At 42.3% G+C, this 27,451-nt stretch overlaps 1 protein-coding gene and 1 long non-coding RNA gene across 8 annotated transcripts in view; one reads left to right on the forward strand and one right to left on the reverse strand.

The window, feature by feature from the left end:
- The window catches only part of ANKRD44 (ankyrin repeat domain 44), a 335,610-nt gene that overhangs the window by 123,832 nt on the left and 184,327 nt on the right, over positions 1-27,451 (forward strand). The gene's annotated exons all lie outside the window — the stretch shown is intronic.
- LOC116551487 lies at positions 713-21,052 on the reverse strand. The gene is made up of 2 exons (XR_004268964.1): positions 20,644-21,052; positions 713-1,265 (listed from the first exon to the last, which is right to left on the reverse strand). It is a non-coding gene; the product is annotated as an uncharacterized LOC116551487 (long non-coding RNA).

Genomic DNA, 27,451 nt, shown 5'->3' on the forward strand with positions numbered 1-27,451 from the left:
GAAGGCTCCAGACTATTTCTCAGGACACTGTTCTTAAACCCTCTGCACAAAATAAAATATTTAGGGTTACACTGGAAATCAGTTATTGAAATACAGCTATCCAAATATTAAAAATCTAATTCATGATTTGGAAATCTATGTGCTTTTAAAAAGCAACACATTTAGGCTGGGCACGGTGGCTCATGTCTGTAATCCCAGAATTTTGGGAGGCTGAGGTGGGTGGATTACTTGAGCCCAGGAGTTTGAGACCAGCCTGGGCAACATGATGAAACCCTGTCTCTACAAAAAAATAGAAAAATTAGCTGGCTGTGGTGGTGCATACCTGTAATCCCAGCTACTTGGGAGGCAGAGGTGAGCCCAGGAGTTCAAGGCTGCAGTGAACTTTGATCACGCCACTGCACTCCAGCCTGGATGACAGTAAGACCCTGTCCCCCCAAAAAAAACCCCAAAAACAAAAAACCCTACCATGTTTAAATAACTAGGTACCGCAGAAGATCTAAGAATGGGCATAATTTAAAAATAGCGTTGCACATAATCAATATTTTGAGTTGTCTGCAATAACTCTAATGCAATGTGAACATACCTGTGATTTCTGCTGGTGACGGCATTATAGTTATTGATGTTGCTGCTGTATGGTCTACATTCATAGTGGAAGGAAATGCTAAATTCCAATTAGGGGAAATCAGTGATAATAGAGATGCAATTTTTTTCCCCAAGGTGATGAATGCTTAGAACCCATGCCCTGCAGCAGTGGTTGGCAACTATGGTGCATCATACTTTCTTTTTTTTTTTGGCGGGTCTCCTGCTAAGAATGGTTTTTATTTTTTAAGTGGGTGAGAAAAAAAATCAAGAGAAGACTAAGATTTTGTGATGCATGAAAATGACATGAAATTCAAATTTGGTGTTCATAAGTACGGTTTTATTGGAACACAGCCATACTTAATCATTCGTGTGTTATCTGTGGCTACTTTTGCACTGCAACAGCAGAATTGACTAGTTGTAAAACAGACTATATACGGCTCACAAAGCCAAAGATATTTACTAGCTGTCTTTTTAGAGTAAGTTTGCTGACCCTTGAGCTAAAAGGTTCTTGACTCTGGGTTTGGGATCAGTGGGCGGACTAGGCATCCTGTGTGCCCTCTTAAGTCACAGGCAGTAGACGTGTGCACTATATACATATTTTGTGTGCAATGGATCAAACTGTTTCATCAATCTCCCAAAAGATGAAGAACCACTGGATCTGGAAGGTCTTGACACAAACAAACCTGCAATAAAGAAAGGTAAAAGGAGTTAGTCGATGATTTACCCTTTTAGTAGTTTCCTAGACTTGAGCGAACAAGCAATTAGTACAGTACATGCTACTAATTCTTTTAAATGTAATTCAATTGTGAAATACTGAAGTCCACCAGAGAGGGGAGTTCTTTTTAAAGTCTCTTGTGTTAAGTAGAAACAACAGAAGTAGTCAAATACATCTTCAGTGTAAGAGGAATTTTGCCACAGGGAGGTGGATTGTGTCTAAGGTTGTATCTCGCTCTGTTCAGCTGAATGCTTTATTCGGAAGGCAAGTCATTTGGTGCAGCCACTGTTCCATGGCAGTGCAGGTTGGTATGGATTTTGCAAAAGCTTTTGGCAGCTTCTCCCCAGCGGCATTGAGAACAGGATAATGGTTTGTGACATTTTTACAAAGCACAGATGAGGCCAGGGACAGACTACTCAAGAAGGCAGTTGGGCATTTGTCCAGGGCCTGCGGGTTGTGACCTGTACTTCTGAGATGAGGCCAGGCAAGCAAGCTCCCTGTCCAGTGTTCTGACATCACCGGAATCCACCCAGCCTGTTTTGTGGCTGTGGCCCAAGCCCAGGGAAGCCCGAGGCATGGTTACTCTCTTTTCCCAATGATCATGACAAATGTAACTTTTGTTCTGTCATACATACCAAAAAAGATTGTACTGGCCTCTGAATGGCCTTTATTTCTTTTTGGGAAAGCGACAAACAGTTGCTGGCTGGTAAAGGTTAGGGGACTTAACTTCAGTTGTAATTTATCACTGAATTAGTTAGATAGGTTAACTACTGTCACACATAGACCCCTAAATGTATGATGGATGTATGATGTATGAAGTGTAGTTTTCTTTATGAACATATTAGAGGGGTAGTCCTTTTCCAAAAGGAAAGGACTTAGAATCTTTTCAGGATTCTAGGTAGCAACATGTGACTTCTGAGATTGCCATAGGGGTTGTGTGCAGTCCTGCCAACCCAAAAGGAAAAAGAGAATGGAGGAAAAGCATGGAAGGATTTTTAAGGGTTAGCTTAGAATTGACATACGTCACTTATGCTTATATTCCATGGACCAGAATTTAGTCACAGCCATACCTAGCTACAAGGGACGGTGAGGAATTAGTGTATCTGTGTGCCCTCTAAAGTCAGAGAGCATGGATTTTGGTGAATAGTTAGCAATCTTGGTCACACCAGTTTTTGGTCTTAGAGAATTCTAGGGTATTCTAGTGATGCCACTTATTTGTCTGGGAGATGTCTTACTCATTCCACAGCCATTTACTGAGTTGAGACTCTGTGCTCAGTACTAGGGATACAGCAGTGAGAAGACAGCCCTTTCCATGATAGAGCTTACAATATAGCAGAGAAGTCAACAAATGAGAAATCACATTGTGAGGCATTTATGAAAGAAAAAATCCAGGATGCTATGTAGGGAGAAGGTTAATCATGAGGACCTGATAAAGTGATGTGTAACCCGAGGCTTGAGAGATCCATAGGAACTGGCTTTGCCTTTGTGGGCTGCTGGGTGTGTGGCAGCAGAGAAGCAGAGGATGGAGGGAGAGAGAGAAATGAACACAAGAGTGGTTGGGTGGATGGGAGAACACAAGGAAGCCCTGAGTTCCTTAGGCTGATATTGCTTTTTGGGGTCTATAGGCCCTTTTGTGCCACTCACCCCTCTTTAGACTCCCCCGTAGCTTCTTGTTTTCCCTCCCTCGGGTGTGTGCAAAGGTCATTTGATCCCACACTCTTATCCAGCATGTCCTCTTGTCATGTTTTTCTTTTGCCAATGTCTTTGTGGATGAATCATACTGACTATTTTTGCTGGGGATGGATTAGGTAGTTTAGGAGAAGTGGTTGTTAAGAAAGGGCATAGACAGATGGAAGACACATAAGAATTGGAGATCTAAGCCTGGAGGTGCATTTCAAAAGGGAAAAGGAGCTGATAACCATGCATTTAAATGTCAAGGAAGGAAAATAAATAGTACAGGAGTCACCTGTTACTTGGAGGACAATATTTGTCTTCTTACCCTTTGCTTTTCTTTCTCTCCCTCCATTTATTCACTTAACTTCTTTTCTGTCCTAGGTTCTGAGTTTTTCACCTTCCCTTGCCCTCACCTCTCCATGTCTTTGATGGGTCACATGTTCTGTGGTGTAAATCACCCATTCATTAGCTGATCCTGATATAGAAAGCCGTCTCATTCAGCTTGGCCTCTGTATTTTTCCAGACTTTATTTCCCCCAATAGTATTTATAAACCCTATGCTCCAGCTAACCACATGGCTTGACTCACTGGAATTTGTTCTGTTCTCTCGCCCTTTTCTGACTTCTCCACTCTTCCAGTTCCATTTGTCCTTCCATACCCACTACTTCCTCCATGAAGTTGTCCCACTTCTCACTTCCTTTCTGCTGTCTTCTCTACCACCTCCTCAGCCCGGCCAAAGAAACCTACTTTTACCCTCAACTTCCACAGTTCTTTGTACCTCATTAATCACTTTTGACTACTGCTTGAAATTGTGGCTGACCCTTGAACAACACAGCTTTGAACTTTGCAGGTCCACTTATATGCAGATTTTTTCCAACACACAGGTAGATTGAAAAGACAATATTCATGGGATCTGAAACCTGCATACATGGAGGGTTTTCATGTACTTGGAATCTGCAGGCCTAACTTGGGACTTGAATATGTGCAGATTTCAGTGTATGCAGGAGTCCTGGAACCAATCTCCCACATACATTGAGGGGAAGCGGTGTATGCTTGATGACATGGTCACTATCTTATTCACTCTCATTCACTCACTCACCTAGTTCAGTCCTTATAGCACATTTGAGTGAACGAATCAACCCTACTTTATTGCTTATGCTGAGCCAGTTTGTGGTGGCTTATAGTTCATTTCTCTCAGTGAGGATAAATATCGAATAGAGGAAGCATCTAGCTTAGTTAGTTTCCCTCAGGTATCATTTGTAAGACTGGAAATTCTCCCTGTAAGATTGAAAATCTGTAGATTGATTTGAGGCACCACTGAAGGGTCAGGAGGGGCACTCTGAGTCTTTTTATGGTTTCTATGGTTAGTGGCATACCAGGGCCTGGAAATATGGGATGATCATTGCACACTCTGAGAAATCTATTTAAATTGACCCAGATTTGGCAGATAGCTAGAAAGATTTTTAGAAGCCTCCATTTGACTAATCAAACAGAGCTTAAGATGGAGAATAGCATCCGATTTCAAAATTTGAAAGGCAAAGATTTTGCAAACCAAAATTTGAATTCAATAAAGGTATTTTGGGGATTATATTATAACAATGTGATGTCAAGAGGACACTTTTACTGTGTCCTGCTGGAACAGGGACAAAGTAGCATCTGTAAATGGTGAATGGTGATGTTGGGGAGGGAACCGTGCTATGTGAAGAGTGGTTGGGGAAACTGGTGATGTTTCACACTTGGGGAGGACAAGAGAATGGCCCCAAATAGTTTAAGTTAACACTGTTAAATTACAGTGGAACTAGACTAGACTTGTCATTATGTCATGTGGTTGTAAGCTATAGAAAACAAGATGTTAGCTCAAAAGATAAGAAATAATAGACAGAGCTGTCTAGAGAAGCAATGAGTTGAATTGGCAAGTAGTAAGCTCCCTCAAAGACCACTAGACTGTAGGTTTGAAAGGTGACTAATATGGTAGCACATACAGCCCCATTCTCCTATCCTGCGACCCTGGCCAGCATTGCTAATGATTCGTGGCATTTTTTTTTCCTTTGAATCTTAGATACCAAAATTTCTTTTGAAGATAGCACTATGAAATTGAAGTGCATGTAAATTGAAACCTCTTCTCCACGCCTGGACGAGGTGATGTTTAAAGTCTCTTACAACTATGAAAGACTATAGTCCCAAGAGTTGTGAGTCTCACATGACAGCAAATCCATGTTTCTTTCTGTTTTTGAAGTATCATTAATAGAAACACACACATTGTCATACCGAATAGAATTAACAACGATGCCTCAATGTCATTTAATATCCAATACATGCTCCATTTTATTTTGATTCAGCAGTTTTAAAAATGGCTTTTTACACTTGAGTTGTCCCCAGGTTGATCATTTTAATCCATCTATTTTATACAAAAATAATTTTGTAAAGCTGTTTGCTCTAATAGGCTTTGACCCAAGTAGGCTGGTGTATTTTCCTTACTCTTTCCAATTTCAAAGTGGGATGCTTTGTGAATGTAATGGAATAAATCTTGAGGTGCCAGCTAAGCTTATGTTGGCAAAGAATGTATAGGAAACAAAAGAGAGAAAACTATTACAGCTGCTGTTCTCAACACAGGAATTAATTCAGATGGATTAATTCTTGGATCTCAAGAATTAAAAGTGAGAAAAAACAAAGACATTGTATGATGAGGCAACTTTTCAAAGAAATAAGCCACATTAACAATAGTAAGCTTGTAATGTAGATGCGTGTGTGTGTGTATGTTGATGTGTTGCACTGTTTTGTTTTTTTAAAATAGAATGTATTTTAAAATTCCACCCAGAAGAACTCAATATGGCTCCACTCAAAAACTTGGGATGATCAATTTAATAACTTCTCCAAGTTTTTTTCTGCTTGATTATATTATGCCTAATACTCTTAACATTAGGAATACAGACTATGTAGCCTAGCTTTCAAACTTCTAGATTTTTATTTATTTTTCTCACCTACATATATCCTACTTGATTTTTTTCTTTTTAATAAATAATTTGATATGAGAATGAAGGACTGAGATGTTTTGCAAGCCTAGAGACTTGGGCACCTTCTAAGTGAGACCTCAATCAGAAGCCGCTGGGAGTAGAGAGACTGCAGGGAGTGGGGTGGCACACTCAGGTCCCATAAATGATAGAAGTGCACGGTCAGCACGAGTGATGAATGGCTCAGCTCTCATCAAGAGCCCTGCAGGAATGCAGGCACAGTGTGGCCCAGGCTTTTTAGGTTTTTAAGAGAAAATACAGGAAATCTCTAAATTGTTAAATGTTGGTTCCAAAAGATGACCTAACAACGTGCAAGCCAAAGAAAACACATCTGTGGGCCAAATCCAGCCTGTAGGCCACCGTTTTGCTAACTGTGGATGAGATCGGCAAATATTCAGTGATGAAGGTTTTTCTGGCCACCTGCATCTGGAAATCAAATGCTGTGGTCGTGACGCCAAGGGCCCCGGTTCTGGAAAGAGCAGTGGCCTACTCTTTAAACGTTGGCAGTGTTTCTGGCTCACTGATCAGGGGCCAGAAGTTGGGGGTGGAGGGAAACTGGTGGGTTTTTCACAGATCTGAGAATGGTGCTTTTTTGTCTTGAGGGTAGGTGCCCATCTCTCAGCACGTGCCTGGCAATATTGTCGCACTCGCCATCCACTCTCATCCACTCCCCCTTGTTGGACCCCTGCCCAGGATGTGGAGCTGTAGTTTGGAAGCCATGATCTATATCCTGCAGAGAATGATTTATGAATTCCAGAGCAGCACTATGCAGGCTGCAGAGATGCGGCTTCACGGCCATTTAAAATGTGCAAAGGCAGGTCTGGTTTGCATCATTACTGATGATCCTATGGAGGACACTCCGCAGCTTGAGGCCTGAGCTCTCTGTTGTCCAGGCTGGAGTTCAGTGATGCGACCATAGCTCACTGCAGCCTCAAACCCCTGGGCTCAAGCAGTCCTCCCGCCTCAGCCTCCCAAGTAGCTGGGACTACAGGCATGTGCCACCATGCCCTGCTAATTTTTAAATTTTTTGGACAGACAAGGTCTTGTGGTATTGCTCAGGCTGGTCTCAAACTCCTGGCCTCAAGTTATCTTCCTGCTTTGACCTCCCAAAGAAAGTGCTGGAATTACAGGCATGAGCCACTGTGCTCAGTGTGGCATTATTCTTTACCCATCCAGTTTCTAAAGATGACAATCTAATCTCAACCACTCTGATGCCTTTTTGGGGAGAGTAATTTGTACTACCCTTTGGAGGGCAGTTTGGCAGTATGCATCAACATTCTAACTGGGGGAGACTCCCCTAAGAGAAATAATTGGTTAACTATATATACAAAAAGGTGTTTGTTGCTATCTGGTTTTAAAATAACAAGAAATTGCAAATAACCAACAGGTTATTTCTTAAATGTATTGTACAACATCCACATGTGGTCACATCATGTTATCTTTAAAATGGGTGCTTTGTTTTTATCTGCATATGTATTTATTACACGTATTTTTTGAAAGGTAAGATCTTCAAGAAATATTTTTAGTGAAACAGTTGTTAAACAGCACATATCATGTGAATTTGTAGGTATAGAAGAAGAGATCTAGAAGAATAGTCTCTAAAACATTAATTATAGTTGAATCCAGATAGTGAGATTTTTGCCTTTTTCTTTGTTCCTTTATGTATTATTGAAGTTTTTTATACCGACCATGTATTATATTTAGAAATGGTAAAAAATTTATATAAATGTACACACACACACACACACACACACACACACACGCACTCACAAGAAAGCAAACAAACTAGCTTCCCAAATTGCTTTATTTAATATAACGATTTGACTTTTAAAATGTGCTCATTGTATTTGTCAGTTTGAATAAGTGTAGAGCATGTTTCAGTGGAATGGTGCTTATTATTCATAGTGACAAGCACAGTGGCATTCCCGTCTTTTACAGTATTGCAAGGGTTCTTCTCGTGGGACACCTGAGGAAGTGGTGTTGGTGGGCTCTGTTGCCATCTTAGTAGAATTCTTTTCTTCTACCATCATCACATTTTATATGATAAATTATGGGAAATGGATTATTAGTTTTGCTCAAGCTAAAAATCAATTAAAACTTTTCAGATACCTTTTACATTGCAATTTCTTTTACAATGAAAAAATATAATCAGAAAAATGTTAAGAAGTTTATTGGAAAAGTAATAACTTTTATGTTTCAAAAGTGAATGGGCAGAGATAACCACATATCCAGATTATTCTTAAAAGATATGTTTGAATGAATAGGATATAGAGTATATTTTAGATCAACTAATTGTGCTGGTCCTGATTTTTACCAAGGACCTATTGCTTTAGGTTTCAAATGTTAAATAACTACATGATTATGACAGCCAGAAGGCCTTCCAACTGTAGGTTTGTAGATGTATCATGATTATACCCTTGAAACACTAACTTTGAAAGAAAGAAAAGAAGACACACAAAGACCTGAAATGTGTATATGTTATTCAGTTAGGGTAGAAGCCTTGGGGGGTTGGACGGGTAGGTAAGATTTTTTATTAGGAGGTTGCATAGCTGTTTATAGCCAGGCCGCTTGCCAGCTGTTTTCTCAAAAGGTTATTTCTGGCAGTGTAGGGTAATATAAATGGGTTTCTCGCTCGGTATTTTCTTTTTCTTTTTTTTTTTTCCCCCATTTATTTTCATTCTGCATATAACACAGGCTGTCTTTTCCTTATCTCTCAGTTCCCCTTTCCAAACCTCTCTCTGGTTTTCCCTATTCCTACATGCGCATGTTTAGAGTTTCTGATGTAATTTTTCCCTACATGCTCATGTCCAGAGTTTCTGATATAATTCCTTTACAACCAAGCTGCTATGTTCCCACTTGATGTACTTCATTTATTGGTAAATAATCCATATTAGTCACACCAAAATACAACTAAGGGTATAGAGAAAAGAGCGCTGGGCTTGGCTTGAAGACAGAAGTCTTGGATTCTATGTGTCTTTGAGCAAGCCAGTTAACCTCCTCTGGCGTCAGGTCTATAATGTGGGCATCATAGTAAACTTTATAAGGTGTGGTTAGGCAGATGAGGTGAGGTATGTCTATTGGTTAGGATTAGATTTGGCTGCATTCAACAGAGAAACAAGGGAAACAGCAAAACAGTAATTTTCAGTAAAGTAGACATGTATTTACTAAAATGTAGAAGTTTTGAATAAAATAGAAGTTTATTTCCCATGCACAAGTCCAGAGATAAGCTGTCCAGGACTAGTATAACACTACGTGGTGTCACAACCCAATCTTTTGTGCTGCCATTCTTGTAGATGGCTTCTATCTCCTTGCTCAAAAATGGCCACTTGAGTTCCAGCCATCACGTCCAAATTCTAGCTAGTGGGAAGGAAGAAGGCAGAAGAAGCGTATGCCTCCTCTCTTTAAGGACACTTCCTGTAAGGACACAATTGCTTATATATTTTCTGGAATTGCATTGGGTGGTGATGTATTTTTAGGAACCTAAAATCATGGTTCCTGTTATGAAAGCAAGAGAGATGTTGGGGCAAAACAGCAGTCTCTGCCATGGTATGTGATAGCCTTTGGTGACCTAGGAAATGCTCTGAGTATAAAAATATATATCATTTATGAAATACTGTCATGACTAACCTCAGACTCATTCATTAATTCACCAAATATTTTAAAAAATACTTCTTATAGATGTAGCACTAGAGCTGACACCCTGAATATGATATGCTTTCTTGGTCAATTTATTTTTCTCTCAAAAACACAATGAGGGAATCAGATTACTGTGACTTTATTCTGCTTTGCTGAGCACCTGGGAACAGAAAATGATATCATATCTCTTCCTTTGGGGGAGGGAGGGAGAAGGGCGACACCGAAGTACATAATAAATGGTAGCTCTTCCACTCAGTGGTACAGACACTATGTTTTTCCCTCCAGCTCCTGTCTTTTGTCATCAGTGCTTCATGTTGATTTATACCTCGCATCCTCACTTGCTTTCCATAGATGCCCTTTCTCCTACTGAAAACACGCATGCAGGATTGACTCTTCATCTTCTGACCTTGTCTCTTTCAAACAGGGGACACTCAGTGTTTGAGCAGGCATGCGTTTTATTTGGGAAGCAAAGATGGATAGATAGGCAAACAAGCATGCATAGCCTAATGGTTGGGCAGTATTGTCCATTGCTGGCTTCTCTCAGGAGGCCCCAATATGTAAAAACCCTTAAAGAAATAGGACCTCCAGTCACAGTCTCAAGATATTCCACTTGGAAAAGATCCAGAGATGTTTGACATCCTGCCTCCTAATCTCTCAGTAATAGGCAGTGGGTTTTTTAAAAAAAATCTTTCTTATGAAAATTTTCAAACTTTCAAAAAACAACAAGCCCACCACTAAGAATAAACGTTAGCACTTTACCATATTTACTTTAAAAGAACCATCATAAAATTGTATAGATTTAGAGATTTGTTCCATGTGTAAACATAGGCTCACACCCTTGTGTCATTCATGTTTTTGCATGAATGCCTCCTTATCTGGGACACGTTCCCTGATCTTTCCATGTAAAATAGCAACCCTTAATCAACCTCTGACTTCTCCTTCCTAGCACTTCTCATCACCTGATATATGCAGTGATTTTATTTGTTTATCTTCTGTCTTCCCCCACTGCCTCTTCAGCTCCATGAACCCATCATGGCTTTGCTCACAGTTGAGTCACCTGCACCTACAGTGGTGCCAGCACTGGCTAGGAACGTTTGAACAGAGCTGAAGCCCTGTTTAGTCTCCGTGACCCATCGCCTCCCTCCCTGCCTCTCTCCCCAGGGAGAAACCACCGTCCTGAAGTTTTATATGTCCTCTCCATTCTTGTCTTTATATACTCTAATTTTATTAATACCTTTATGTGCATGTGTGTACATAAATGCTAGAACAATGGACGATGTTGTGTATCTTTGAAAACGTTACATTGGTGAACAGTTTGTATCGTCTGTAACTTGCTTTTTCCCACTTAATGTTATGTGTTCCAGATTCATCTATGTGGATACATGAGCATTTACTTCATGTATTTCATATTCCTACAATATTCCTTCTAGGATTTTATCACAGCGGATCCTTAGTTACAGCTATTTAATCATGGCTTTATCAACCTTCTTTTGTTCCAGGCTCTGTGATTCTGACCTCTGTTAGGAATTGCACAAATAATAAAAATGGGTTAGCAAAATGATTATGGTAAGTTGTATGTTATGTGCATTTTACCACCATTAAAAAAATTTAAAAACTTACTAAATCACATACTTTAGAAAAATGGGGTAGCAAGAGAACCATGTAAGAATTTTCATAAGGACTGTACTGTTTGTAAAAATAACACCATTGTAAGTTGTTAATTTATTTATGAGACTAAGTCTCTTTCTGTCACCCAGGCTGGAGTGCAGTAGTGTGATCTCAGCTCACTGCAACCTCTGCCTCCTGAGTTCAAGTGATTCTCCTGCCTCAGCTTCTCAAGTAGCTGGGATTACAGGCATATGCCGCTATGCCCAGCTAATTTTTGTATTTTTAGTAGAGATGGGGTTTCACCATATTGGCCAGGCTGGTCTTAATCTCCTGACCTCAGGTAATCCACCCACCTCGACTCAGAAAGTGTTTGGATTACAGGTGTGAGCCACTACACCCTGCCTGTAAGTTGTATTTTTAGAGAGTGAATTTTACTCAGCACCATTGAATACATTTAATTATAAAAATCTCCTTTTCAAGGACTTTTGATTTTGTTCTTGTTACCTTAAAAATAGATTTCCCTCAGAAATAATATATTTCAATATATAGGGCTCCCATATTGGAAACCTTGATGGTTTTTCTCTCAAGCAGGGAAAATTAGAGAACAAATGTGTCAAGGTGCCCTAAAGTAACATTCAAAACTTGGCTTTTGACAAGATTCTAAGTGTCAGGGAAGTCTGTTTTTGCTATAACATGACAACTTGACTTCAAATATAGGTACAGAATTACTGCAGTGCCTGGGTTTTCTTTAGGACACATTTAAATATCCTCTTTGTGAGCTTCCTATTAAAAGCATACTTGCTAGAGGACAAGGTTTTATTTAGAAAGGGTTTTGAATATTTTGTGATATAATTGTAGGTGTCACTGAAAAAGTTAAGGAAGATTTTACCACCCGTAATTTTGAATAATGACTCAGTAGTCCAGGGCTCAGTGTGGAACTTTTCTAGAAAGATCACATGATTGATCCTATTTTGCATTTTGCTTATAGAAATCCTTGGGGCTGTACTATGAATATCTTGTTTCTAAAGATACAGAGAGACTTTAGCCATTTAACAATTTCAAAACAGGCCTTTTTAATGCAAACTAATACATTTGATTAGCATATTTCCTCAAACTTTATTAAACTTGAGTATGAAAAAACAATTTTAAAACACATATGGCAGGCAGATGATCTATTTAACCATGGCTCTTTCACTTCTGTTCAATCAGCAGACGTTTATTGAGCATCTACCATGTTCCTGGTGCTGTGTTAGGGGTTGGGACTTTTAGGTGAATAAGACAGTTGGTCGGTTGCAGTGGCTCACGCCTATAATCCTAGCATTTTGGGAGGCCAAAGCGGGTGGATCACTTGAGCCCAGGAGTTTGAGACTAGCCTGGGCAACATGGTGAAACCCCATCTCTAATAAAAATGCAAAAAATTAGCGAGGTGTGGTGATGAGCATCTGTAATCCCAGCTTCCTGGGAGGCTGAGCGATGAGAATTGCTTGAACTTGGGAGATGGTGGTTGCAGCTGCATCCCAGCCTGGGCGACAGGGTGAGACTGTCTCAAACAAACAAAATAAGATGAATAGGACAGGCTTCCTGCTCTGCTGGATCATATAATCAGGTGACTGAGACAGATATGTAAACTAAGACTGCAGAGGAAACATCAGTATGGCAATAGAGATAGAAATGTTCCATCACTGCACGTTCCTGGTGTGACCAGGGCCCTTACAGTACCAGACTCCTACACTCAGCAGTGTCAGGGAGTGCATGGGAAGAGGGGTTTGAGGGCGGCTGGAGAGCTTTTAAGCCTACCTACCACCTTTATTAACCACCTTCTTTAAGCTATTAATAATAATAATGGGGCCAGGCATGATGGCTTACGCCTGTAATCCCAGCACTTTGGGAGGCCAAGGTGGGTAGATCACGCGAGGTCAGGAGTTCAAGACCAGCCTGGACAATATGGTGAAGCCCTATCTCTACTAAAAATATAAATATTAGTCAAGTGTGGTGGGGGACACTGTAATCTCAGCTACTCAGGAGCCTGAGGCAGAAGAATTCCTTGAGCCCAGGAGGTGGAGGTTGCAGTGAACAGAGATCACGCCACTGTACTCCAGCCTGGGCAAGAGTGAGCCTCTATCTCAAAAATAATAATAATAATGGACATGATAATGATAATAGGAGTAATTTTTATTTAGGCAATCGATGTTTTCTCCATTTTATACTAAATATGACTTAAAACACCTTTAGAAACTTTGTAATTGAATTTCTGAAAGAAGGCTTAATTTTTTTTATAGTAGTTTTAGGTTCGCAGCAAAATTATACAGAGTTAAGAGACTTCCCCTATACCACTTGCCCCTACACATGGTTGGCCTCCCGTGACTATCAACATCCCACTCAAGAGTGGCACATTTGTTACAATCGGTGAACCTCATCATGACATCATACCGACACATCACGATCACCCAAAGTCCATAGTTGATGTGAGAGTTCTCTCTTGGTGTTGTATAGTCTTTGGGTTTTGACAAGTGCATATCCTACATCCACCATGATAGTATCATACAGAATAGTTTCATTCCTCTAAAAATCCCTTTTGTTCTTCCTAATCATCCTTCTCCTGTTTCACTGAATTTTTAATTTCATTTTATTGCATTTTATCATATAACCTAAGAACAACCTTCCTGAAATGTAAAAGTAGTTCCAGTTAGACTGTCACTCCAAAGCCCTCCCAAACAGATATTCTAGAATTACCACTGACTATATTAGCTCCTTTGATCATCTGTCCCTCTATTTGAGAGTTGCTGGGTTTAGCACAACTGCGCAAAGTTTATGTCAGGGTCTGTGGCATTAGATTCTGCAGTTTCAAATCTTGTTGATCGTCAGCTTCCTTCTCCCATCACTCTTTGGCCACCCTCATCTTCACAGAAAGCTCAGAAGTTCCTGAAGAGATTCACCTCTGTACTCTTGAGGGCTGGGGGTCTTCTGTGTTCCAGATGTCTGATTATAATACAAACAGACCTGTTTGCTTTTAGAAAAGCAAATGTTTTCGGTGTTCAACTGAGCTTGTAAAATTTCATTAAGAAGCTAATCATTAGCCCTGATTAAACAAACACTGGATGCTTGGCATGAATATTTTAACTTCCTATATCTAAGCTGCCTCAGCCTTCTCAAGATTACTGATTGTCAGCTGGGACCAATAATTTTCAGACACCAGCACAGTTTTCCACTCCATCATCAGGAATCTCCACCACCCCAGGCCCATCAACTAGGGAAGAAAACTAAGGCTCTCCCAGTGCCCCAAACATGAAGCTGGGCCTCTCTGATGCTCATTAGAGAAACTTACACAATTTAAATAGAGAATCTCACTGCTGCCTACTCTAATACAAGAAAGAGACTCTAAACTCTGCATCTCATTTTAATTCAACTTGAAATTGCCACCAGTTTCTACCCTTCTGTATTTGCCTTCATAAACATTTCAGACTTTAACAAAAATCTGATTTCTTTTTACTGATTTTAAAAAGACATATGAAAATGTGTTTAGCATTAAACATTTATTTTTAAGCCTAAGAAAGATCAAAAGAGATAAAGATGCACAAAGTTTAAAGAAGTTGCTGCCAGTGACTCACACATTATTAATATTGCTGTAGGCACAATGAATTGGAATGGTGTTAGAAAGATTTTCTCTGGGGAAGACTACATTATGACAGCATTTTCCAAAGTGTGTTTCTCAGAGTCCAGAACAAGTCTGACAAGTGTTTAGGAGGGAAAGAAAGCGAGTTTTGTGGCCAAGTAAAATTGGGAAGCACTTCTACCACAAGTTTCCTTGTGTTTTAGTGATTTACAAGGCACACTGTCATATTAAAAGTTCTGAGAATTCCTGCTGTAAGGGAATCTGTTTAACTTTCTTTAACACCGTGTTTCTCAACATCATTTGGCTTTAATGCCTCCCTCTTTTTTTTTTTCTTTGTTTTGGAGACAGGGTCTTGTCCTGTCACCTAGTTGGAGTGCAGTGGCATGATCATGGTTCACTGCAGCCTCAACTTCCCCGGCTCCTACAATCCTCCCACCTCAGCCCCCCAAGTAGCTAGGACTATAGGCACACACCACCATGCCCAGCTAATTTTTGTATTTTTTGTAAAGACAGGATTTTTCCATCTTGCCCAGGCTAGTCTTGAACCCCTGGACTCAAGAGATCCGGCAACCACAGCCTTCCAAAGTGATTGGATTACAGGGATGAACCACACACCTGGCCTCCTCCCTCTTTTAAAAAATTTTTTAACAACTGGGATGATCCCTCAGAACCAGTAGAATATACCTTTGAGACATACTGAGATAGAACTAGAGTCTCTGGAATAGTCTATGTCATTGGTTCTCTAACTTGAATGTGCATCAGAACCCTGGAGGGCTTGTTAAAATACAGATTTCTGGGCTTTACTCTTAGAGTTTCTGATTTGGGAGGTACAGGGTGGTGCCTGAGAATCTGCATTTCTAGTAAGTTCCAGTGATGCTAATGCTGCTGGGTGGGCACTGCACTTTGAGAACCATTGGTCTGTGGTCAACTGGTAGGAAGATAAAAGTTCTGGAGGTGGGAGTGGAGTGGGGTACCACAGTCTACTGCTACACAATGTGCAAGTAAACTTATTCATTCAGCATGTACTGACTGAACCTGCTATGTGCCAAGCACCATGCTAGGTGCTGGGGTTGTACTGGTGATGGACACAGGCCTGGTCCTTGCATCAGCAGCTTACAGTGTAGTGGAGAGACAGGAAGTAAACAGGTAAAGGAAATGAATGAATAGGTACTTATAAACTGAGAAGACGGCTATGGAGAAAGCTGAGTGTGCTATGATACTAACAAAAGGTGGTTAGGAAAAGGTCTCTTGAGGTGGCAGTGACATTTAAACGGAGACTGGCCATGAGAAATTGGGGGCGATGAGAAGATGGGGGAAACGTTTCAGGCTGGATAAAGATATGAGCAAAGGTCCCAGAGGGCTGGGGGAGGGAGTGCAACTTCACAGAAGTGAATTAAGGCCAAGGTGGCTGGCTGGGAGTGAGGGAGGGAGAAAGTGGAAGAAAAGGAGGTTGGAGAGGAGACAAGGAAGGGCCTGGTCATCAGAGCTGAGTGAGAAGTTTGGATTCCATTTAGGTACACAATGTTCTGGTGACTATTTTGGAAAGTCACTCTGGGTGTTGTGTGAATTACAGATTGTGACAGGGAGAGTAGGAGCTGTGAGAGCAGCAGGAAGAACATAGTTGGGGTCAGGGCAGAACTGATGTGCCTGGAGCAGGGCATTTCCAGTGGTCAGGCCGCCATGTACTCATGAACTCTAGGGGGTGCCACTCACATGGATTACGGTACTTCTACCACCTACATGGGGAGAGCTGCAGATTGCTTCCAGGCTATGTCATGAAGGTAGATCACTCAGGATTCAATGATGGATTCAGTGTGAGGGGCAAGGAAGAGAGAACATCTAAAAATGATTCCTGAGTTCCCGGCCTGAGCAATAGAGAGAAGGGGAAGAGCTGGAAGAGGAGAAGGGGCAATTCATTTCTGAGAGAGGAGAGAGAACAAAAGAGTTGCTTCACAGGAGACAGCAGAGTGACTACTGCCACCATTATTCTGCAAATATAGTAAATGGCTGTGTGCTGGTACACAAAGGAAATGATGATGGGGGTTTAATAAATCTTGTTGTTAGAGAGTCCCCTGTATATTTTAATAATCAATGACTGCCCTGTTACCCTGAGTTTGAAAATAAATAAGGCCCTTTAACACTAAACATAATGTCTTCTTTCCATAATAATTCAGAGAGCACTTCAGAATCTCACAGAGAATTTTACTATTGCAGTATAAAAATCACCCCAAAATTTAGTGGCATAAAACAGCCAATTGATGCTCATGGATTTTGTGGGTTAAGAATTCCAACAGGCATAGTGGGATAGTTGCTCTCTGTTCTCTGGAAACAGCTGGGGTGACTCGACAGATGGGGGCTGGAATCATCTAGAGGTGTCTTCGCTTACATGTCCGGTGGCTGATGCTGGCTGTCAGACTGAACACTTATATGCAGCCTTTCCATGTGGCCAGGGCTTCCTCTCAGCAACGCAGCCACAGAGTTGTTGAATTTGTGACAGGGCAGCTCAAGACTCCAAAGACAAGTCATCTTTGCAAAACTCTTGAATCTCTGAATTATACCTTACAGGTAGCTAAATTCATGTTCTGCTCAATAGAATGCTACATAAGAAGAGATGGCTCTGCTCAGCATGCTGCCTCTGGGATAGTCTCACTCTTAGGGAAGAAGAGTGTGGTAAAGGGGAATATCTGCATGTTTTGCATTAAACCAGACGACAAAGATCGCCTCACTTTGGCTGGAAGACAGTCATGCAGTTAACAAGTATTCTTTCAGTTTCTTCCACTTTCCCAGCCCTGAGAGGTGAAGCAACCAAGTATAGTTCATGCTTATTAGAGAATGTTTGTAAATTAAGACATATAAGAATAGTCTTGAATTATTTAAAAACATCACCTGGATGTAGATTTCCCAAAACCCCTGCTCTCAGATGCATTCTGGTATGCTTCATTGACAAAGCAACAATGCACAGGATTTTCTTTAAGTGTAGAAATTATTCTTGATTTGGGTTTTGGGAAGTCTTCAATGACTGGAAGATACTGGTTTAAGTTAGATGGTCCAGCCCTTAGATAAGATCCTTGATGTAAGGTATGTAGATTCCAAAATCAGGAATATAGGCATCTTAGGAAGTGTGCCAGATAGTCCACTGGGGGCAATGAAATATCTACTTCAATCTGTTTTTAAAAAAATTAAAATGTATATTTATGTGTATCTTATTGCATATTAAATATAGTAGTGTGTACATGAAGTTTATGAATGACTAAATAAAAATGTATGTGTTCAAAAAGCCTTTTTTTCCTTTTGCTGATTGATGGCAGGCACTTAAAGGCAAATGTCTTACCTCATTTCTACCTTATAGCTAATGCTTTTAAAACTTTGATGTACATACACATCACCTGTGGAGGCTTGTTTTTTCTCAGCATGGTGCAAGAGTGACTGGAATTTGGGAAATGATTCACACAATCTAAACTCATAAGAGACTGATTTATAAACAAATACCACATTTATTAATTTCTATTAGCTTAAAAACTAGACCTGTCACTTACATATGTTAGGTTTTATTCTTGGACAAAGTAATTTCTCTCAGGATACTAAATATCACAGAATTGGCTTGATGAACTTTGAAAAGAAAATTTTTGGTTCCCAAATGGTATTTGCAAGAAGTCAGTACAGCCTAGTGATAGGTTATTCCAGGATACAGTGTAGAATAGTGTTAAAAGTGTGAGCACTGGTGGCCGGAGTGCCTGGTTCCAAGTGTGGCTCTGCTGTCTGCCAGCTATTATATGACCCTGCGTTAGGTAATTAATCTCTCTGTGCCTCTGTTTCCTCATCTGTAAAATGGGGATATCCAAATTCCTACTCATTCTGAGCATAATCCATGAAAAATGCTTAGAGCAGGTTCTGGGATATGTTAAGAACAATCAATGTCAGTGATTCTTCATCTCTATTCTAGGAATCCTCTCCCCTCTCCCCTCCCCTCCCCCCCTCCCCCCTCCTCTCCCCTCCCTCCCCCCTCCTCTCTCCTCTCCCCTCCCTTCCCCTCTTCTCCTCTTTTCTTTTCTTCTTCCTTTCTCTTCCTTTCCTTTCCCCTTTCCTTTCCTTTCCCTTCCTTCCCTTTCCTTTCCCTTTCCCTTTCCCCCTCCCCCTCCCCCTCTTCCTCTCCTCTCCTTTCCTTTCTCCTTTCCTTTCTCCTTTCCTCTCTCCTTTCCTTTGACAGAATCTTTCTCTGTCTCCCAGGCTGGAATGCAGTGGTATGATCTCGGCTCACCACAATCTCCGTCTCCTGGGTTCAAGCCATTCTCCTCCCTCAGCCTCTCGAGTAGCTGCGATTACAGGTGCAAGCCATTGTGCCCGGCTAGTTTTTGTTTGTTTGTTTGTTTGTTTTTTAGTAGAGATAGGGTTTCACCATGTTGGCCTGGCTGGTCTTGAACTCCTGACCTCAGGTGAGCCACCTGCCTTGGCCTCCCAAAGTGTTGGGATTACAGGCATAAGCCACCATGCCCCGCCAGGAATATTTCTTTCTAAGGAATTTATTTTTTGTCTAGAATCAGCAAACTTTAAATTCTATAGCCATATCCTCTCACATAACATCCTATTTTCAATATTCCTCACTTTTATTTGGTGCCTTTGTCATTTCAGTATCTTAAGTGCTTATCGAACAGGGATCCTTACTCATTCATTTTGTATCCCTGGAACCTATCACAATGCTTGGCTCTCAAAAACTGCCCACAACAGTTTACGGCATTACATGTCCTTCAGAGCATGTCTTTGGATTGCAGATTATTGGGTCCAAATTGTGTTGCTTTTGGCCAAAGGCGTAAACATACTTAGAAAGAAAAGTACAGATCCTGCTTGCCAACTGAAAAGCTTTCAGAATCCAGGAGGCAGTGCCAGTGTGTAAAGAAAGTGTTAGGGAGTGGTGGGGGCTGTACTGAACTGGGCCATTCATGCCCTAATAACGATATTCCATTTTAGATTTTACAAACCTCTGTAACAGTCAAACAAAATCTGCAGGCAGATTTGGGGTTCAACTTTGAAGCCCTGACACAGATTAAAACAGGATATTGAAACTTACAAATATGTTCCTTCTACTAAAGTATGAACTTAAGGGCAAGAACAGTATCATTTCTCTTTGTTTCAACTTGCTGGGAATCTCTGTGTTCATCGTAAAAATTATTAGAAAATCCTTCTGTTCATGTTATGAAATGAGTCAAATCATTTACCTCATCACTAAGTAAATGATTTTGGACTAAAATAAGTCCAAGTTTAAAAGCTCCCACTTAAAAATAGATGCTCAGTGTTACTATTAAACATTTTTTCATTGCTTAGGTTTTAGGGTGAATGGTTCCTGATACTGTATATGTCAGCAGCATAGCTTATCAGTAATGCTTCCACAAATTGTATTTTATGGTATTTGCTCCCAGAAAAACTCCAGCAGTTGGCTAACTTATCCATCATCTTCTAGACATGGAACAGCATTTTCTGAGCATCTCTAGTGCTGAATGCCTCTTATATTTGGCCTTCTGGTTCCCAATCTTCATTCCTAGCTGCTTATAGGTACTTGATCACAGGAAACCTGAGAACAGAAATGCCTCTCGTGACCCACTCACTGTGGTCGTGCTCACTTGACCTTTCTGTCACCCCAGAAATTACAAGTGGAGGTGCCAAGGATTATATTTTGTTCACTAAAGATGACAGGCTTGTCCAGTCAGCTCCTCTGTCAGGTGACACCTCCCATGGAGTCTGGCATGTTCCATTTTGTTCCTCTGATCCTGAGCATCTCCAGTCATGGGACCTGTTAGAGAGCATGTTTACCTGGCTCTTGGACATATTCTCCTTCCTCTTGTTTGGATAGTGCCATCTTGTTTACCCTGGAATTTGCTCAGTCTTTTGAATTCAGCCAGCCAGCCAGAAGGGGTGTGTTGGGGAAAGGGTAAAAACACGGGTTAAATCCTAATGGGCAATATTTGCTGAGTGCTAACCATGTGATAGGAACGGTGCCAAGTGCTTTCTAAGCATCATTTCATTTCATCTCACACATCTTCAGGAGGTAGGGAGGATGATTCTCTTACCTCCATTTTACAGACAAACAGTAGTGTAGAGGAGGGTCTAGTAACTTGCCCAAGCTTATATGGTTGTAAGTGGTAGGGGCCAGGGTTTGAACCTAGTCCTTCCACCTCCAGGATGTACTGCCATCCTGAGAGATGGCTAAAAATCAAGGCAGAATAAATGCAAAAAGAAAAGAAAAAAAGCCCAGGGAACTCAGAGGAAGGGAACCCCACTTCCGAGAGGCATTGCTAGGAATGCATGGAAGAGGCTGAGGGCTGAGCTGCAGAAGAGGAGGCGGCAGGCCTTACTGAGCCGAGGCCTGGTGAAGAAAAAGTAGGTGCTCCGGGCGGGGGAGGGGGTGTGTCCAGGGACCCAGGGCAGTGGTCACGGCGCTGGAACCCCGCAGCAGCGGAGGGCACTCACTGCGCATGCCCGGCTCCGAGCAGCCGCGAAGCCCGCCCTTGTTTTTTTCTCACCCAGGAGCCGCTGCGGTGGGGGGAAGGGCTCTTCTGAGCGCTGCTCTTCAGCTGGGGGAAGGGCGCGACCTGCCCGACCCCACAATGTGGCCGCCCCGAGAGAACAGAGGAGCGCCTCAGAGGGAAAGGGCTTCCGGTACCAGGCCCCGCCTGGGAGCTCCAGGGACCCCGCAGCTGCGCCTCCGGGCCCCTCCCCCAAACCCTTGACCTTGTGCTGCCAGAGAGGAGTCAGGAACCGCAGCCACCAAGGGGTCTTGCTACCCAGGCGCAGCTGGCCGTGTCAGAGGCCAGACCTCCCGGGACCCGAGGAATGTAGAAAGCCCCCACTCGGCCAGGTGGGAATAAAGGAGCCTCGCCCCGTGGGAACAGAACTTCGCCATCAACTCTGGTCCTAGCCCAGCGACAAGGCTGGACCAGGATTGGGCCCCCAGCACACCGCAGCCTCTTAGGGGAGTCCATCCTCCTGGGAAATTCTTGAGGGACCGAGAAGAGTAAGGACACCACATGACCCGGCTTCCTTTTCTTTTTGTACTTTCTGAAGCAGTCGGATGGAGCCACTTCCATACTCTTACTTTCTTCAACCCCCCGACCTTTTAAAAAAATTGTGTTTGTGGGGCGTGGCGCCTCATGCCTGTAATCCCAGCACTTTAGGAGGCCGAGGCGGGCGGATCATCTGAAGTCAGGAGGTCCAGACCAGCCTGGCTAACATGGTGAAAATCCATCTGTGCTGAAATACAAAAACTAGCTGGACGTGGTATCATGCGCCTGTAGTCCCAGTCACTCGGGAGTCTGAGGCAGGAGAATCGCTTGAACCCAGGAGGTGGAGGTCACAGTGAGCCACTGCACTCCAGCCTGGTATTAACCTTCTGCTCCCCAGTCCTTCCTCCCAGGACTGGGCCTGCACTGGCCTGTTAAAGATCACCAGCCCACTTCTTTCACTTTCCATGAGGTTCCAACATCTAGATTTCCTATGCCTGGGAATGTTCCACACCAGTAGTTTCATTTTAATGGCAGCCTCTCCTCTTTTCATGTGCATGTTGGGGCTAGCCAGAGACTACTAAATAGATGTCCCACATCTTTAAAAAACTCAGTGCTGGTTTCCTATTCAACAAGTCCCTTGGCTTCCCAGGAACTGGCACTGTGGGACTGGTTGTGGACATAATGTCACTGTCTAGGGATTATGGTAGGTTGAGGTCTCACAGAAGCCAGAACTGCACAGCAGGCAGCCCTCATTGGAGGCAGGAGTTGCTGTGGAATGCTAACCCAGCCTCGTAGCTTCTTGGTACCACCTTCTTAGCAAGCCTGTTTTTCTCGCCCATTGGGTAAGTCAGGTTCAAGTGATGGCTCTAATTAAGAACAACAGAATTGATAGGAAGCCTGAAGGGTTGAGGGTTCTGAGATGGTCAAACAGCTTTGAAACAAGGCCAAGCCCTGCCTGTGATGGACTGAGGTGGTTGCTGTCTTCAATCAAGGTTAGGGGTGGGTGAGAACCACAAAAAGAAAAAAAACATGTCATTGATTCTATCCAGACCCTAGAAGACAATCAGTTCTCTGTCTCACCACAGAAGCCTGCAGGCCACCCTCAGATAGGCAGACCCTTTTCTTTCTTTTCTTTTCTTTCTTCCCTTTCCCTTTCCCTTTCTCTCTTTCTCTCTTTCTCTCTTTCTCTCTTTCTTTCTTTCTTTTTTTTTCTTTTCTTTTCTTTTCGATGGAGTCTTGCTCTGTCACCAGGCTGGAGTGCGATGGCGTAATCTCTGCTCACTGCATCCTCCGCCTCCTGGGTACAAGTGATTCTCCTGCCTCAGCCTCCCAAGTAGCTGGGATTACAGGCACATGGCACAGATAATTTTTGTATTTTTAGAAGACACAGGGTTTCACCATGTTGGCCAGGCTTATCTTGATCTGCTAACCTGGTGATCCACCTGCGTTGGCTTCCCAAAGTGCTGGGATTACAGGTGTGAGCCACTGTGCCCTGCCTAGGCAGACCCTTTTCTTATTGTGGTATAGGCTTTAATAAAAAGATTAAGATGGATTAAGACTTTACTTCTTTTTGTTCCTGCAAGACATATATTGAGCACTGGCTGTATGCCAGATGCATTGTTAGGTTGATACAGAGATGAATAAGACTATTTCTGTCCTGTACCCATAGCCCAGTTAGGGGGAGGCAGAAAAAGGAAAGCAGGCAGCTGGATGTGATGGTGCTGTCCAGAAGCCTATAGCATGGAGGAGGGGGTGCAGGGTGGAGAATTGGAAGAGGTTTCAGAGGAAAGGACACTTGAGCTGATTGTGGAAAGACTTTCGAGTGACCCAAAAATCTTAAATTAGAAGCTCCCTGTTTTGTGGCTTTAAAATAAAACATGGTCCTTATGTCTAATGTCCTTGGTTCTCAAGAGGGAGTTGTTTTGTCCCGAGTGTGTCAAAGCATCAGAATTCTACATTTCCATCTATCTGAGATAGAGGTGGAGGTGGCAGTGAGCCAAGATCGTGCCACTGCACTCCAGCCTGGGCGACAGAGTAAGACTCTGTCTCAGAAAACAAGTAACAGAAACCTCATAACTAACTCCCTTTCGCCAATAGGAGATGTGGAGTCAGGAAACCCAGGGTCACCAAATATTGGTGTGTGACTTTGGGCAAGTCACTTTACTCTGAGTCAACCTTAATTCCTGTCCTGTAAAATGAGGACAATAATACCTACTTGATCAATCTGTCTGGATTTTCTTAAGAATCAGCTGGGAGGGATCTAAGATGGCCAAGTAGGAGCAGCTCTGGATTGCAGCTCCCAGCAAGTGCACAGAGGGTGAGTGGTCACTGCACTTCCAGACGGATTTTTATCGCCCACAGACCAGGAGATTCCTGGGTGGAAGAGCGCCACAGGTTTCCAGCATGGCTGTTTCGGCCAGTGGGGTGGCTCTCCGCTCAAAAACCTCACACGGGTCTGGGTGCCATTTCAGCTGGCGACTGGAGTGCCTGGGAGACAGAGTCACCTGTTCAACAGAAAAAAAGGGGACTGAAACAGGGAGCTAGGCCAGGAGATTCCCAGGTGAAAAAGCGCCATGAGCCCTCAGCGTGGCTGTTTCAGCCAGTGCAGCAGGTTTCTGCACAAGAACTCACACAAATCCGAGCACCATTTCAACTGGCGACTGGAATGCCTAAGAGACAGAGTCACCCATTTAACTGAAAAATAAAAAACGGGTCTGAGGCAGGTGATCAGGCATGGCTGGTACCACCCCCACAAAGACCAGCAATATGAAATGCTCTGGATTGAGAGTTTCCCAGCAAGTACAGCTGAACCTGGAACTGTCCAGCTTTGTGGGGGAGGGGGCATCCGCCATTACCAAGGTAGCCCGTCATTGCTGAGGTGGTCCGCCATTGCTGAGGCAGTCTGCCATTACAGAGAGAGTACACCATAACAGAAGTGGGCTGCCATTGCCGAGGCAATTCTAACTATACCCCTATAAACAGGACAGCAGAGAGGTTCACACAGCAGCTGGGCGGAGTCCACAGCAGATCAGCAACGCCACTGCTGGCAGACTGTGACTAGGCTGCCTCCTTGCTGGGCAGGGCATCCCTGAAAAAAAGGCAACAGCACCACAGAAACTTATAAATAAAGCCCTACCTTCCTGGAACAGAGCACCTGGGGAAAAAAAGGTTGTTAGGAGTTCTGTTGCAGCAGACTTAAACGTACCTGCCTAGCAGCTCTGAATGGAACAACGGAGCTCACAGCTCAGCACTTGAGCTCCTATAAAGGACAGACTGTCTCCTCAAGCAGCTCCCTGACCCCTGTATATCCAAAGAGTCACCTCATAAAGGAGAGCTCAGACTGAAATCTGGCAGGTATCCTTCTGGGACAAAGATAGCAGAAGAAACTGGCAGCAACCCTCACTGTTTGCAGCTGCTACAGGTGAGCCCAAGGCAAGCAGGGTCTGGAGTGGACCTCCAGCAGTCCTACAGCTGAGGGGCCTGACTGTTAGAAGGAAAACTAAGAAACAGAAAGAAATAACTTCATCATCAATAAACAGGATGCTCACTCAGAGACCCCATCTGAAATTCACCAACTACAAAGACCACAGGTAAATAAATCCACAAAGATGGGAAGAAACAAGCGCAAAAAGGATGAAAACACCCAAAACCAGAATGCCTCTCCTCTTCCAAGGGATCACAACTCCTCACCAGCAAGGGAACAAGGCTGGATGGAGAATGAGTCTGATGAATTGACAGAAACAGGCTTCAGAAGGTGGGTAATAAGAAACTTCTCTGAGCTAAAAGAACATGTTTTAACCCAATGCAAATAAACTAAGAACCTTGAAAAAAGGTTTGACGAAATGGTAATGAGAATAAACAGCTTAGAGAGGAACATAAATGAATTGATGGCGCTGAAAAACACAACACGAGAAGTTCGTGAAGCATACACAGATTTCAATAGCCGAATTGACTAAGCAGAAGAAAGGATATCAGAGGTCAAATAGCAGCTCAATGAAATAAAACAAGAAGGCAAAATTAGAGGAAAAAGAGTAAAAAGAAACAAACAAGGCCTCCAAGAAATATGGGATTATGTGAAAAGACTTTAATCTACATTTGATAGGTGTACCTGAATGTGACGGAGAGAATGAATCCAAGCTGGAAAACACTCTTCAGGATATTATCCAGGAAAACTTGCCCAACCTAGCAAGGCAGACCAATATTCAAGTCCAGGAAATACAGAGAATACCACAAAGATATTCCTCAAGAAGGGCAACCCCAAGGCACTAATTGTCAGATTCACCAGGGTTGAAATGAAGGTGAAAAATGCTAAGGGCAGCCAGAGAGAAAGGTCAGGTCACCCACAGAGGGAAGCCAATCAGACTTACAGCAGATCTCTCGGCAGAAACCCTACAAGCCAGAAGAAAGTGGGGGCTAATATTCAACATCCTTAAAGAAAATAACTTTCAGCCTAGGATCTCATATCCAGCCAAACTAAGTTTCATAAGCAAAGGAGAAATAAAATCCTTTACGAACAAGCAATTACTCAGAGATTTCATCACCACCAGTCCTGCTTTACAAGAGCTCCTGAAAGAAGCACTAAACATAGACAGGAACAACCAGTACCAGCCACTCCGAAAATGTACTAAATGGTAAAGAGCATCAACACAATGAAGAAACTGCATGAAATAACAGGCAAAACAACCAGCTAGCATCAAAATGGCAGGATCAAATTTACACATAACAATATTAATCCTAAATGTAAATGGGCTGAATGCCCCAATCAAAAGACACAGACAGGCAAATTGGATAAAAAGCCAAAACCCATCAGTGTGCTGTATCCAGGAAACCCAACTCACATGCAAGGATACACATAGGCTCAAAATAAAGGGATTAAGGAAGATTTACCAAGCAAATGGAAAGAAACGAAAAAAAAAAAAAAAGCAGCAGGAGTTATCCTAGTCTCTGATAAAATAGATTTTAAACCAACAAAAATCAAAAGAGACAAAGAAGGACATTACATAATGGTAAAAGGATCAATGCAACAAGAAGAGCTAATGATCCTAAATATATATGCACCCAATGCAGGAGCACCCAGATACATAAAGCAAGTTCTTAATGACCTACAAAGAGACTTAGACTCCCAGACAATAATTGTGGGAGACTTTAACACTCCACTGTAAATATTAGACAGATCAATGAGACCAAAAATTAACAAGGATATCCAGGACTTGAACTCAGACCTACACCAAGCAAACCTAATAGACATTTACAGAGCTCTCCACCCCAAACGCACATAATATACATTCTTCTCAGCACCACATCACACCTACTCTAAAATTGACTACATAATTGGAAGTAAATCACTCCTCAGCAAATACAAAAGAATGGAAATCATAACAAACAGTCTCTTAGACCACAGTGCAATCAAGTTAGAACTCAGAATTCAGAATCTAACTATGAACTGCACAGCTTCATGGAAATGGAACAACTGGCTCTTGAATGTTGACTGGATAAACAATGAAATGAAGACAGAAATAAAGATGTTCTTTGAAACCAATGAGAATGAAGACACAACATACCAGAATCTCTGGGACACATTTAAAGCAGTGTCTAGAGGAAAATATATAGCAATAAAT

Source organism: Sapajus apella, unplaced genomic scaffold, assembly GCF_009761245.1.
Source record: "Sapajus apella isolate SASKATOON/1434 unplaced genomic scaffold, GSC_monkey_1.0 scaffold10, whole genome shotgun sequence".
NCBI classification, from domain to species: Eukaryota; Metazoa; Chordata; class Mammalia; order Primates; family Cebidae; genus Sapajus; species Sapajus apella.